At 41.0% G+C, this 15,168-nt stretch overlaps 1 long non-coding RNA gene across 8 annotated transcripts; it reads right to left on the reverse strand.

Moving 5' to 3' along the window:
* Window positions 1–960: 960 nt before the first annotated feature.
* Window positions 961–14,081, reverse strand: LOC129348494 (uncharacterized). Of its 8 annotated transcripts, none has more exons than XR_008601032.1 (10): window positions 13,288–14,071; window positions 12,253–12,423; window positions 11,131–11,190; window positions 10,739–10,850; window positions 9,502–9,589; window positions 9,191–9,280; window positions 4,790–8,255; window positions 4,359–4,514; window positions 4,164–4,251; window positions 961–2,687 (listed from the first exon to the last, which is right to left on the reverse strand). It is a non-coding gene; the product is annotated as an uncharacterized LOC129348494 (long non-coding RNA). The 8 variants fall into 8 exon arrangements; XR_008601026.1 differs by lacking the exon at window positions 4,359–4,514 and having other exon boundaries at window positions 13,288–13,325; window positions 13,530–14,070; XR_008601030.1 differs by lacking the exon at window positions 4,359–4,514 and having other exon boundaries at window positions 4,790–4,944; window positions 5,331–8,255; window positions 13,288–14,069.
* Window positions 14,082–15,168: the final 1,087 nt, after the last annotated feature.

Consider the following 15,168-nt stretch of genomic DNA (forward strand, 5'->3'; position numbering starts at 1 on the left):
ACCCTAAACCCTAACCCTAACCCTAACCCTAACCCTAACCCCTAACCCTAACCCTAACCCTAACCCTAACCCTAACCCACTAACCCTAACCCTAACCCTAACCCTAACCCTAACCCTCCAACTCTGTGAATATCTTGCCAACTTTGCCTAACTAAATAAAACCCACACTTACCACACTGCCTTGTATAAGCCTCTGTTCGAAACACATACTGCAGTAACACAAAAGCAGTTACAAACATCTCATCATTAACCAACACAAAAATACAATGCATATAATAATACATTCATATTTCATGGAACTAAGAACGTAAGATGATACACTGGAAGTATCATACCTCGCACACGAACCATTGGCACCAGCAGCACACGTGCAGCGTTTTTTTTTTTTCTTTTTTTTTGTCTGCATTTGTTCTCATTGTTTAACTCCACAAAAGAGGTGTCAACATTGTATGAGATTGATGCATATTTTAGTCTTGCGGCCAAATATTTTAATATTTAATAACGTGCAGCGTTTTCATTCTCTAACCGTCGGCACTCCTCAGCACAGTACACAGACATAAAGTGGATTTTTAATGCAAATAAACAATTTACCACCCTGTCACTATATTTCATAATTCAGTCTTTCACAGCACGGTATTATTTACATTTCCTATTGTCCCACAATAACCAGTAACCCTTTGTTCTGTTAACACAACTTCCAGTATCTTGCCCTTTGACCTCAAAACTACCACCAATACAACAATAACAATATGCCCCCTGCTGTCCAAAACAACAATCAGCAGAAGAGTCACACAGGGATTTCAGTGGTTTTCAGTATATTTACTTGCCTCTGTTTACCACCTGGTTACACCTGTATAGATTTTTTTTTTTTAGTCATTTCAAAGAATTTCAAGTCAGTTTTTATCTTGTTTTGAGGTATTTTGCACAATATTGTAACTTCTTTTGGACAAATTTCGAGCATTTGAGTCATTTCAGAGTCAGTTTTTATTGTTTTTGAGCAGGTTTTGAGGCACTTTGCATGATGTTTTAACTTGGGTTAAGGGTTTGGTCTGGTTAACAAGCCCGTTTGGGAGTTAATGGAGTATGCGTATTTGATGTAGAGGTTGCTTAGGAGACACAGGACTGGGAAAGAGCATTTGTAGTGCCGAGCCAAGCTCAGGCACTGCCCCCGGTACGAGACCTGTCCCCAGACCGTGATTGGATAGAATGACAAACAGCCCGAAAGCTTGGTGCGCACCGAGTGAGTACCTGCCATCCTATATGAGCCCAGACTCCAAAAGCAGCCCTACACTAGTCCAAATTGGTGGTTCAGGTTTTGAAGGTTCTAGGGTTAGGGTTAGAGGTCAGGGAGTTAGGGTTAGAGGTCAAGAGGTGAGGGGAGGGGGTTGAGGTTAGGGTCAGGGGATGGGGTCAGAGGTCAGGGCTAGGTGTAGGGTCAGAAGTCAGGCTAAGTCTAGTCAAGTGGCTAATGGTCCCAGTCTTGGTGGATCTAAAAGCCTGTAGTTAGGTCCTGTGTTACCTATTAAAGAGACCGCCTATATTGATTCAGTGTTTCAGGGTCTCTGGGTTGTAAGGTAATCTAGGCCTAAATGTTTTATTAATTTTAGGACACGTCATCAGTAGTGGACCTTGGGATCAACGAGTGTTTCGGCCATTATCACTAGACACTCTCCCCCAAGGGAGGCCCCGCCGAGACTGATCAGGTCTCAGAGTGCGTCCTGTCGTCAATTGCAAGTCTTTTATTTATTTATTTATTTATTTATTTATTTATTTATTTATTTATTTATTATTTTTTTAAAAGAAAATAAGTAGATTTTGTTTATTTTATTCGTTCTTGGGTCTAAGGTCTGTTTTGCGATGATCAGTCTTGTAGTCAGGTGAGTCAGGTAGGTACATTTGTGGTTTGTTACAGTTGACTACGAAGGATTGTTTTAAGGTAAGTAAATCTATTTATTCTATATTCTACCCAAGTATCGTTGTTTTACAGGTAAGTGTTTTGAGCTGTTCTAAGTCAGTTGTTATTACAGGTTTCGGGGTTTTTTTTAGAGGTCAGTCATAAGGGCCGAATATGTAAAAGTCTTTTTGTCTTAGAATTTAAGGTAGAGGGAGTGAGAGAAAAGAGGTCGGATAACGGTCCTAGGTCCCGGTGCATCCACGGCCTGGTCCCCTACATCAGGCCAGGGGATGAGAATGTTAGGGGGTCAGGTCAATTTGAAGGAGTCCAATTGGTTTTTTTTGGCAGATTCAATTCAGCGTGTGTGGTGCAGAATGGGCTGTTGGGTGGGTGAGGCTAAGCCTTCTAGAAGACTGGGCAACGATTGAGGTGCTGATGCCCTGGACCACCACATCCTGCATGCTGTTCCTAGAGTCGGAACCCAGGAGGGCCGCATACTTACCGCCTACATAGGTTAACAGGTTGCTTGTTATCACCGTTAGGTTACTACAACCTGCCCGGATAGGCTTGAAGAGTTGGATGTCTCGGTCCCTTGAGGTGGGTGAGGCCTATGTTAAGTACCCCCAACCTAACCTGTGATGTACAGCTCTGTGTAGACTGAGTCGTTCAGGAGTTAGGTGTTGGCTTTCCCGCTTCAGCAACTCCTCCTTCATAGAAACTGTGGAACTTCCCTTTCAGACTGGTGTCGAGCTTCTTTTGGCTGGCACACTGCATCAAGAGTTCCCGTGTCTGTCTGTGCATAGAAAGACAATAACATGGGATAAGCATTCTGGCTGTGGTGGATGTTTTTATCACACAGTGACTGACAACATTGACTGAACCAAACATCTCCATTAACCGACTTAAAATGTTGCCACACAATATTAAACTACAGCACAAAGCCTCCAGAAGCTAAACCCTAACCCGCGAACACACACCGATTAAATGTGTACTAGTGTTTTCAGCCATTTTATTTCATTTGAAAAAGGAAAACGTAAAACACCTGACAGAAATGTATGTCTGTCCTAACCCAACGTCTACTGACTGGTTTAAGGAAATGTTTTTCTCTACATCTGCAGACTGCTGTAAGAATCAACAGTTGAATTTGTAAAACTCGCATGTAGAATGACGTATTTCGGTGCATTTGCTTGCACGATCACAGAGACAAGTTTCTAGAGGCTGAACACGAGGACTTTATGGCATGCTTTTGTTTTTATAGCACATCCTGCTTTTGTTTTTACAAGATAACATGCTTTTATTTTTATAACATATCCTGCTTTTGTTTTTACAAGATAACATGCTTTTATTTTTATAACATATCCTGCTTTTGTTTTTACAAAATAACCTTGGATGTTATTTTGAAGTCCCAGTGGATTCTACAGCAGGCATGCAGGCAAGCAGACAGACTGAAAACAAAAAGAGAGATCAGCACCTTCACACTTCATTATCTGACGTCTGCATAACGAAATCAGATCCAGAGTCAGTCAGTGGATGAAACCTCCAGAAACAGATCCAAAGTTGAATTCTAAAAATAAAACTATAATAAATGTTTGAAATTAATCCAAAAATATTTTTTAAATTTTATATTGTTTTGTGATGGTTTTGTAGCATTTTCGGATGATTTTGAATCTTTTACTCAAGGAAAGCATGATGAGAACATGCATATATAGAGAACAGAATACACAGATTTTTAAAAAAATGTATTTATATTTATTTTATTTATTTAATGTATTTATTTTAATTATTTATTTACTCATTGTTTTTTTTTTTTTTTTTTTTTTCCCCAACCAGGGGATGAAGCCTTGTATTTTGCAGTATTTTAATTGGAATGTTATAGGGTTAGCCCCAACCCACCCCCCACACACCATGGTGGGTGAGGACCGGTGAGAGGAGGAGGAGGCCCGTGAGAAGAGGAGCTGAAGGAGGTCCGGCGAGAGGAAGAGCAAGAGGAGTTACTAGAAAACAACGACGACGACAACGACGATGACAACAATAATGAGCACAGCAAAAAACAATTTGTCATCAGTTTGTGAATTGAACACATCAAAGTGTATAACAGCTTGCAAAAACGTGTGTTCAATGTGGTCATCAGTCCAGCTGCAAAAACGTACATAGCCGTGTACAAGCTGAGCTGCATGCGTGAGCTAACCCTATCCGTGCATTATGTCTATTTTGGCACTGGGTTAGGGGTTAACTAAGCTAACCCTAGCCCCAACCGAACAACCCTCACCTGCACCCGGTCCATTTGTCTCCCAGGCAGGGAAACCCACAGGTGCCTCTCCTCGGCCATCGCAGCAACACGGAACTCGATGGTTTCTCTGAAACCACAGAACACAAACAAAACACGGAAATTTTGATTGAAAGATGCAGCGAAATGACCACAAAAAACACAATCATTGCCATGAAAAGATGCAAAATCACCCACCGTAACCGCAAAACATCTTGGGGAAGATCATGTGACCGCTAATGCTATCAGCATAGGCCTCTCCTCTGATCTCTAATCCTGCTTTCCCATGACGTCCGTTAGCATTGTCGGCTGGCTGGCTGGCGCGACACCTTTGTTTTCTTCTCACCCACTTGACTGGTAAACAGATTCCCAAACAGACAGCAACGAATCGCACAACTGCTGCAGCCTCGGTCGAGTCGAGCTGACTACTCTTAAGTGTTAGGGATACTGCGAGTGTCGCCTGGCTGTTTAGCAAGCGCATTTTCTGGCGAGCCAAATGCTAACGCTATTTGCGTTTCCCATTATACACGGTCAGCTAGCATCGCGGCTAGCTACCTAGCTAGCGCGAAGCGTTTTTCGGTTCCTGTTGTTGTTGTTCCCCCTACTGACAAACATTTTCCTTTACTCACCAACGAAGCCCAGCCTCGGTCGTGGACAGAAAGATCGCGGTTAGCTCCTCTTAAACGGTCGTCAGTCGCTCTTTCTGAACAGTCTGTGTGGTACAGCGAAGGCCTCCGGAGCAGCGGCAGCAAAATGGCGGAAGGCAACAAAATGGCGGCAGACACTGCAAGGAATCACGGGAAAATCATCAGAACGCTAATGCTATTAGCACAGGTCTCTGTGATGTTCACACTACAGAGCAAGGTCATATTAGAATGACAAAAATTGACGGATAAAGCAGAAAATGTGAAGAAAAATTGCATAAATGCACAAGCAGGTCATATTGGAATGACCATAACTGATGATTAAGGCAGAAATTGTGATGAAAACTGTGATACATGCACAAGCAGATCATATTGGAATGACTAATGCCTGGCTGGCACTTTGTAGTTCCTAGAGCACCTTTTTTTTTTCTTTTTTTTTTTTGCGTTTTTCATATGTAAAATAAGGTTAACGTTGGCATAGCATGTGGATCAAAGGCCTGTAGGTGTAAAGCAAGATGGTCTCTACAATGAGGATGTGAGTCGTCTCCTCCTCCTCGTGGTCAGACTCGGGGACGATCTCTGTGTCCAAGGTGTTATTAACACCATGAGACTTGTCAAACTTCACCAGGTTCTGCAGCCACGCGTACATCGTACTCATCATGGCGTCCATGTCCAGAGCCGTGATGACATCATACTGCTTAAAGCCATCTTCACCGACTTCAATCTAGGTTATAACAAGATAACCTCTTGAAGAGGTCATGATTAAAGCAGAAAATATGATGAAAAATATGGTACATGCGCAGGCAAATCATATCAGATTGACTAAAATTCACGCTTAAAGCTGAAAGTGTGATTAACAATTTGATAAATGCACAGGCAAATCATATCAGAATGACCATAAGTGACGATGAAGGCAGAAACCGTGATGAAAACTTTGAAACTGTGATACACACACAAGCAGATCATATTGGAATGACAAAAATTGAACGTGCCGTGCACAAACGATGACAGGGCAATTTCTGCAAGAACACAATGAAAATGGATCGTGTAGTTAAACATCACATGTAAGCATATAACAGGCACAACTGGAGTAAAAAGTACATGTAAGCATATAACAGGCACAATTGGAGTAAAAGTACATGTAAGCATATAACAGGCACAATTGGAGTTAAAAAAAATTTTGTTTTTTTTTGTTTTGTTTTTTTTTTTTTTTAAATCAGTGCATGCGGCAGGCAACGTGTTATGCACAAATGATGACAGGTCAATTTCTAGTTTTCTAGTAACAAACAACTGTAACAGGCACAATCATGGAAACATTTTTTTTCTTTTAAATTATTATCACCGTATTAGGGTTCAAGCATTGACAACAGGCATTTTTGTATCCACACACAGCGGTTAGGTAGAGACAAAACACTATAACGCTAATGCAATTCATGTAGTGTGACAGAAGAAGTTGCACTTTATTTATCAAACAGGTGACTGCCAATTCAACTGGGGAAATAGTGTCTTTCACTTCAATTCAGTTTAGTCTTTTTTTTTTTTTTAGTAAAAATAATAATAACAATAATAATAATAATAATAATAATAATAATCGTCCATTTGTATTTTTGTATTTTTTCCCTTTAATATGCCAGTAAAGGGAAAAAAAGGAACAAAAAAATCACAGATAACACACAGTGCACTAGGATGACAGAAGAGGAACGAAGCACAGCTAAAATGGCAAAAAAAAAAAAAAAAAAAAAAGAATGTGAACGTAAGTTCTGAAAAGCCAAGATGATATCTAAACGCGTGTTTGGTCGTTCTGAAAAACAGTCCAAAATCCAGAGGTATTTGTTTTCAGACAATTAGAAAACACAGTAATGCAGCAAATTGGGCCTGAAGTTAACAATTGTCATGGGGTTTATTATACGTAAAACTATAGTAATGCTATTATGCTAAAACGTGGTTTTGTGAGACTCAGAAGAATCTGCAGTATGAAACAAAATCTATTTAAGGACCACTAGCTTGTCGACAGTCTCAAATTGTGTTTGTTGTCACTATACGTTCAAAAATGAACACGTTATACCTAATTTACAAATGCAGTCGTGAACGGAAGTATTAGCCGAGCTAGCGGAAGTGCTAACGAGGATTCGCTATGACACGGACTAATACCTTAACATGCGTAGTTCTAAAATAAATCCTCTGCAAGACACAGCGCTCTAGCTCCTTTCCCTGTCCCAGGTCTCACGTTTCAGCCTGATAGCGTGATCAGCACCTTTTAAAGAGACGCTGCTTGTAGCGCTGGAGTTAGCTTGTCACTAGCTTCTGATTAGCTGCTAGCTCGCTAACGCTGCCATCACAGATGCAGCTATAGATTGTCATTAGCTACATTATGAATTCATTTCCTGTTTGGACGTGACTCGGACTACAACAAAAGTAATTGGAGCAAGTGGAGAAGCTAGCTGTCGTTAAATGCAACTTAGTTTACATCAGAGATCCTTCTGAATCTACCAAAATCGCTTAGTAATACTTTTGACATTAAATGTACAATAAAGATGCTTTTACGTTGAACATGAACAGGAAGTGCTCCTCAACTGTAATGTTGCCAGCTATACAGTTATTAATAATGTCATGTCGTTACCGCCTGTGTCCACAAGAGGCCAGTAGCGCCCCCTCCTGTGACATGATCTTGCATGAGAGAGATTAGATGACAGCAGAGACTCAGACACAAATCTCTGTCCCTGCAACCGATCAATAATCAGTAACAACACTGATACATTATCAACCAATCATATTTTGGTCATTTTGTACATGTTTCTGGTAGTTTTATCTCATATGTTGGTCATATTCACAGGACTCACCTGTTTTGAGAAAATATCCACAACTCCTTGTACTGCTGGCATTTTCTGCACTTTAAATGTATTCCACAAGCCACTTTATGCTGATGTCACTTATAGTGTAGTAATACTGTATTTATTCATTTTTCATTCTTGTATATATTATTGTTATTATAATTATCTTTACTGTAGTAAACTGTAGTTAGTGCTGCTCTGAAAGATTTTTGCTGCTCTAACACTGGAAATTTCCCCTGACCTGGGGAGTAATAAAGGACTGTTGTATATCTATGTGCAAGAACTGATACCTCATCTTCCTGTATATAGTCTTCTTCATGGTATTTAAAAAAATATGCGCATATATCCCTCTGGGCTGGAAACTGATTATAGTTTACTGCTATGGTGTATGGCTCTGGCATTAAATATACTATATATATAGCTGGTGGTAAATTCAAAAATATGTAGATGAGCAAATCAAGTATAGTGAGGGTGATGCAGAGTAGATTGATGGAAATGGGAAGCTGGAAGCAGTGGGCAGGAGGAAGGTCAGCAGCAGATGCATCCCACAGATGGAGATTAGGCCAGTTGGTGGGAGAACCACCACAGATCTGAAGCATCCAGCTCTGCTATCAGGGACACTCGGAGAAAGGACACAGGGAGAAACAGAGTGAGTATAATGCAATAATGGTGTGTGTGTGTGTGTGTGTGTGTGTATATATATATATATATATATATATATATATATATATATATATATATATATATATATATATATATATATATATATAAATAAAAATAATATAATGGTAGATAGAGAAGGGCTCAGTGCATCCAGAGAGGTCCTCCAGCAGCCTAGGCCTATAGCAGCAGAACTAGGGGCAGAACTAGGGGCAGAACTAAGGGACGTCAAAGAGGAAGACTCCAGCTGACCCCCTCAGGGTCCCCCAGTCAGTCCTAACTATAAGATTTGTCAAAAAGGAAGGTTTTAAGCCTGGTCTTAAAATTAGAGAGGGTGTCCGCCTCCAGAACCCAAACTGGGAGCTGGTTCCACAGGAGAGGAGCTAATAACTGAAGGCTCTGCCTCCCATTCTACTTTTAGAGAGAAGTTACAGGTCACTTCTCCAAGTAAGCCTGCAGTCTGAGAGCGAAGAGTTCTGCTAGGATAATATGGTACTATCAGGTCTTTAAGATATGATGGAGAGTGGTTGTTAAGAGCTTTATATGTCAGAAGAAGGATTTTGAATTCTATTCTACATTTCACAGGAAGCCAATGAAGAGAAACCAGCATAGGAGAAATATGATCTCTCTTGCTAACTATCCTCAGTACTCTGGCTGCAGCCCTACACTGCACTACACTAACACTGATTTAGCAAGTCTGAGTTCTGAACCGTGGCTTTGGTACCAATAAGCTGGTTTTGTGTAATAGCCTAAAACTGCCTCAGATTGTTGACTGTGGTCATAAAGACTCATTTACTGAGCATTGAGAAACCTGCTTCTTGGAAAAAAAGAAAAGCATATGAATAACATAAAATGATATGATATAGAATAATAATTATAAATACAGTGATGTTACTTTGAACAGGTGAATGATCAGGGAGCCTCTGTCACTCAGGTCGTCTACAATCTGGAAGTTACTGATGTAACGATGCACTGAATTGGACAGCTGGACACACACATAAACAGAGTCAGCTGTTAGCTAGTTAGCAACGCCGCCGTCCTAAACATGTGATCATTCATGTCTCATCCATTAGAAGGTCATTATCATGATGTAGTAAACTTTTTACAAACTTTTATTTAAAATACTACATTCATTTTAAAGGCACTTAAATACACCATTGAAACAAGCTTTCAGATTTTTCTGCACTAGCACTAGAAGGTGATTACCATCTCCAGGTCAGAGTTTTCTGGGGTGAATCCAGTTGGTAGACTGATATCAAGAACCACCATCCTGACGTCTCTGGGTCCTAGAGCCCTGCAGTGAATGAGAAAAAGAACAGCACTGACAAAGGGCACGATGACTATACGACTATAATCAGCTGCTGTCACATTGTTCATGTAAAGGCATAATGTACAATCAGTCACTGATCAGATTAAAGTCTTTGAGCATGTGAGCAGCAGCATTTTAAAATGAGTCTGAAAGAAAAACCAGAGGAATCAGTCTTTACTGAGGCACACCAAGAATCCATGAAGAACTACCTGCAGCAGCAGACTAACAGATGTACCTGCATCTGCAGACCAACAGATGTTCTTCCACAGAGCTCTGACATCGTTTGTACTTCAAATGCTATATTTATTGCATTATGAACTCTTATCATGCTCTATTTTTATTGCAAATAACACCAATTTGCACTTTATTGTAAATACTAACAGTTTTTTTTAAGCTCACCTCTGTAAATACCAGCATTTTAGGCAGATTTGGGATGTCTGTTGCATGCTCATTTGCACAGTGGCCCTCTATCTTCTAGGTAACACGTGAGCTCATGCATACCTTGAATCTCCCTAAGGGAATGAATAAAGTACCTATCAGATAATGTACAGAGTGTCAGTCCACAGAGGAACTGGCACAAGATATTTTGAACTACCCAAAGCTGTGGAACTGTGCCCTGCAATTTGTAATAAGGTAGTCGATATTGCTGCCGATCTAACATTTTGCACAGTCGTGTACACGTATAACAACAACAACTACTTGATCTTGTCTGACTTTTCTACATCTGCTGGAGGCTTTTCTGGTCTGGGACAGTAGCAAAGCATTAATTAATGTACAGCTGTATATATTATATGGTGGGCTAGAGCGTGTGTAATAGTGTATTTGATGTAATTATGCTCCAATGTGTTATTTTGATCTTAACAATAATGTATTCATTTGATCTTAACAAAAATAATACTAACAAAAAGTCCCTGAAGATGAGCACACACAGTCCTTGCATTGTGATGTATGCAAAACGTATGTATTTTAAGAGATTGTACGCGAGTGTTTTATAAATTCAATTTACTCAGGTCAGCAGTCTAAATGCTTTGTTGTTTTTTTTTTTTTTTTTGTTAAAGTGCATTTGCTTTAATTTGTCACCCGTCTGAAGGACGTCGTGTAAAATATGTGATATAGTGTGAGAATTTGATCTACCGCTGGATCCTTCAAAAGTGACGTTGAGATCAAAGTGCTTGCAGGGCATTTTCTCTTCCACCTCATGCAGCTGATTGTAATAGGTCACAACCCGTGGTCGTCTTTCCCTGTACTGGAAAGAAAACCACATGTAAGAGGCACAGAGGAGAAAACAACAAACAAACATAAGAGGAAAAGCAGACAGTAGCGTATAAGTATTGTACTCATAAACAAAGCCCTTAGCGGCAAGGTCTTTGTGATATTTCTGAAATACATTTAGAATGGATTGTTGCGGTTTCAGCACGCCATGAAAGTGAGACTCGAATGAGGTCAGTCTTGGTTAGTAACCCCATACTCCATTCATGTCATTCTACAACATTCTACAAGTCCATTCTTATGTATCGTGATAATACCTCTAGTATTCCTTGTCCATTTCCTCGAGCCTCTACTTCCAAATCAAGATTAGCAGGCAACTGCGAACAGAGAAGAAGATTGTTTGTGAAATGCTGTGCATTATTATGTAATTAAATTGGAGATATTAATTGATAAAGGAGGTATATTTTCTGCTCTATGTTTCACTGATAATGTTTGCATTGCTAGTTCTCAAATGGTTGTTGTAGGAGTTTCTTTTTTTTTTTTTGGTTTGTTTGTGTTTGTTGTAGGAGTTTCAGGCACCCCATAAGTAAAATAATTTTTGATCAAGTTTATGTTTCAAAAGCAGGATTAGATGTGGAACATTGTATGTGATTCTTGTAGGAACACTTTTGAGTGTGATGGGAAGAGGCCTTGTTTGTCAATTAAATAGTGGTATTAATTGTACTGCAGATTAGTTTTTTGTAGAAAAGAACAAAATCAGTTTAGTGTTTGAAATTAAGTAATGATGTTAAATGGTTAGATTGTGGAAAGTTTTAATATGAAAGACAGTTTTAGTGGTAATGACATAAAAGTATAGGAAAATCTTTTTGAGTTTGTTGTGTGGTATGAAGTCTGTGTTGCAGTGGTGTTGTTTTTCATAGTCCATGTTTAGAGTATGAAATTGTAAGTGTGCCAGTTACACTTTTATTTATGCCAAAAATGATAAAGTTATGTGAAGGGATTTTATTGGGTTATGGTAGAGATTGTGTGCATGTTATCAGAGGGATGCAATTGTGTGCAAATACAACATTTATACAAATGGTTTACAGGTATTATATGTTTGCAATATATATAGTGCTTATGGATTTTGTTTGGATGTTAGTTAGCGGTTGTTGTTTCTAATAAATTGTTTGTGGCAATCATGAATAATATGATAGTAAGTGTGGTTGGGTAGTAGATAAAGTTGTTATTCAGATTTGTAGGATTGCTGTCACATGAATTTGGTAGGAAATGTTTGGTGCAGTACATTTTTGTTTCTATGTGTATAAATGATTGTGTTAGTTTGGTTTTACCATCTGTTTTGTGGTTTAAATTGTTTTTATTGAATGTAAGTAATGGTATTTTGATTTAAAGAAGGAGACCTGATCAGTATTTTTATAGATTTCTCACATTTAGTTTACCATAGAGTTTCCATTGAAGAATTTGTCGGTCTGAGTTGAGTTGAGTTGAGTTGAGTGAACACGGCAGCCAGACTTTCCAGGTTAATGATGTTTATTGTTGTTGCAGATAACTCTGTGCTGCACTGGTAGACAACTGTGGCTACTTGTGGATAACTGTGGCTAGCTGTGGTTCTGAAACATCACAAACAGGAATACATGAATCAGATAAGACATTCAGCATAAATGTAACCACAATAATAATCTATTACTATGAAACAGTAACACAAATGCACATAAACACAATAACGTAAGGGGCAAAATATTATGCATGGCTCAGCATTTCAATCAACAGTCAGATGCGTAGCAATGGTAGCCCAAACCCGCTCGGACAGACAACATGGTGGGCTAATTGCTAAGCTAACGTCCGTCCTGTAAAGTGTCGCTAAACGATCAACAAGTAACACTAAACAGTGCATAATCATGCTCTACTGGTGGAACACATGACCACTCACCTTCATCATTTACACACAGCAGGTTAAGGAAGAGAAAAAATGCAACATGCATCCAGTTCAGACATGTGCACAGGCGGGGGAGAACTAGCTAACAACTGTGCTGCAACAAGGAGAAAAGCTAAGTCACACACGAGGTGCGTTCATTTCAAGGACATTACGTTAAAAAAACACAAACATTCCGCTTAGCTTTCAACAAGGGAGGAAAAACAACTATAACGCAACCCATACAACATCATGATCAAAATATGAGGGCTTTCTAACAACACTGTATGACATATTTCAACTACTTGACAAATTATAACAAACTTCTAACATGAAATTTCTATTTGTGCTTATGTACACGTTTTACTCACAGACAAATAGTCTCCAAGGTAGCTTAGCTTAGCACAAAGACTGGAAACAGGTTAGAACTGTTAGCCTAGTTTAGCAAAGACTGGAAACAGGTGGGAACTGTTAGCTTAGCTTTGCACAAAGGCTGGAAACAGGTTAGAACTGTTAGCCTAGTTTAGCAAAGACTGGAAATAGGTGGGAACTGTTAGCTTACCTTCGCACAAAGGCTGGCAACAGGTGGGAACTGTTAGCCTAGGTTAGCAGAAAGACACAACAGGTTTGAACTGTTAGCCTAGGTTAGCAGAAAGACAAAACAGGTTAGAACTGTTAGCCTAGCTTAGCATAAAGACTGGAAACAGAGGAAAACAGCTATCCTAGCTTAGCATAAAGACTGGAAAGAGGTTAGAACTGTTAGCCTAGCTTAGCATAAAGACTGGAAACAGAGGACCACGTTACCCATGAGCCTCTGCTCCTGGCTGGCTCAGAGACATGTTACCCATGAGCCTCTGCTCCTGGCTGCCTCAGAACCACGTTACCCATGAGCCTCTGCTATGATAATAATATGAGACAAAAAATGAACAAACTGAATAATAAAATAGCCATTAAAACATGCAAGATGACCCCTAAAGTAACTAAAGTAACAATGTGAGACCAAAAATGAACAAATTGAATCAAAAATAGCCATAAAAACATGCAAAATTACCCCTAAAGTCACTAAAGTAATAATATGAGACAAAAAATGAACAAACTGAATCAAAAATATTCATAAAAACATGCAAATTGACCCCTAAAGTCACTAAAGTAACAATATGAGACAAAACATGAACAAACTGAAGCAAAAATAGCCATAAAAACATTCAAAATGACCCCTAAAGTCACTAACCCTTTACTGTACACATTACTGCCCTCTGGCGGACACAGCCGGTAACGACACTATTATTATTTGAGGCAAAGCTGGCGACATTACAGAGGAGCAACACTTCCTGTTTCAACGTAAAACTATCGTAATGCTATTATGCTAAAACAGAAAAAACCAATTGGATTCCTTCAAAGAAAAATGGTCTCCATTTATTAAATCAATAAATATTAACCTATACCTCCGCTTGTATGTGGCGTATGCCATTTCCCTCATAAAATTGTAATTATTATTCTGTCTGTGTGTATGGTGCTGACTTCTGTCTGCTTTATTTCAGTTTATTAACCCTCTACCTTTTTAAGTAGGATGGCACCATGGACTTCAAGGCTGTGTGCATGCACTAATGGTGTCCCTTCCCTATTGCTCTTGGGGTCGCTCTCTGGCTCTGCGGGCCAGCGTGGCTCGGGCCCTCTGCCTGGGGTGGGTGTCCCCGGTGTCTCTCCCTTTGAGCCCTGGGTCTGCTGGGTCTGTGCGCTCTCCCGGGGCCTTGGGGGTAGCGGCGGCTGGTCTCTTCTGGGGCGCCCTGGCTGGCCCTGGGTTTGGGGTGGGTCGGCCCTCCGGTCGCTCCCCTGTCCTTTCCTGCTCTGCTTCCCTCCTCCTCCCTCCTCTCCTGCCTGGCCGCTCGTCCTCGTCCCTCTCCCTCCCCTGGGGGGCTGGGGCCCTCCGCTGCCTGGGGGTCTGGCATGGGGGCCGGGTGGTCTCTCTGGGGGTGGCTCTGGCTCATCCGGGCACAGGCCCTGGTACTTGCCTGTGTGCCGCCACTGGAGATAAGTTTCTGCTGGCTGGGGGCTTCTGTCCGGGCCCGGTGCTGTCCTTGGGTGTGGTGGGGTGGGTGGGGTCTCGGTGGTGCTGCGGGGTGGGTGCCCTGCATCCTGGACGTGCCGGCTCCGGGGCGGGCGTGGGGGCTCATGGCCCTTGCTTCCTAGTGGTGCGGCCTGGTCCTCCCTCCGGGGCGGGGTGCTGCATGCGGCTGGCCCGTGGTGGGGCTACGGCGTCTGCCGGGGCGCTGCTCCAGCGCTGCGACTTCTGGGGGTTTCGGTGCTGGCCGGGCCGGTCGGGTTCGTGTGGGCCCACCTCGGCCTCTTGCCTCTGGGCTCTGGGGGCCCTCTGCATCAGTACTGGTGGTCTTACTACCTGTCTTCCCCGCTGCTCTCTCCTCATGGGCCGGATCCACACCAG

This window comes from Amphiprion ocellaris, unplaced genomic scaffold (genome assembly GCF_022539595.1).
Source record: "Amphiprion ocellaris isolate individual 3 ecotype Okinawa unplaced genomic scaffold, ASM2253959v1 Aocel_unscaffolded293, whole genome shotgun sequence".
In the NCBI taxonomy this organism is placed as follows: domain Eukaryota; kingdom Metazoa; phylum Chordata; class Actinopteri; family Pomacentridae; genus Amphiprion; species Amphiprion ocellaris.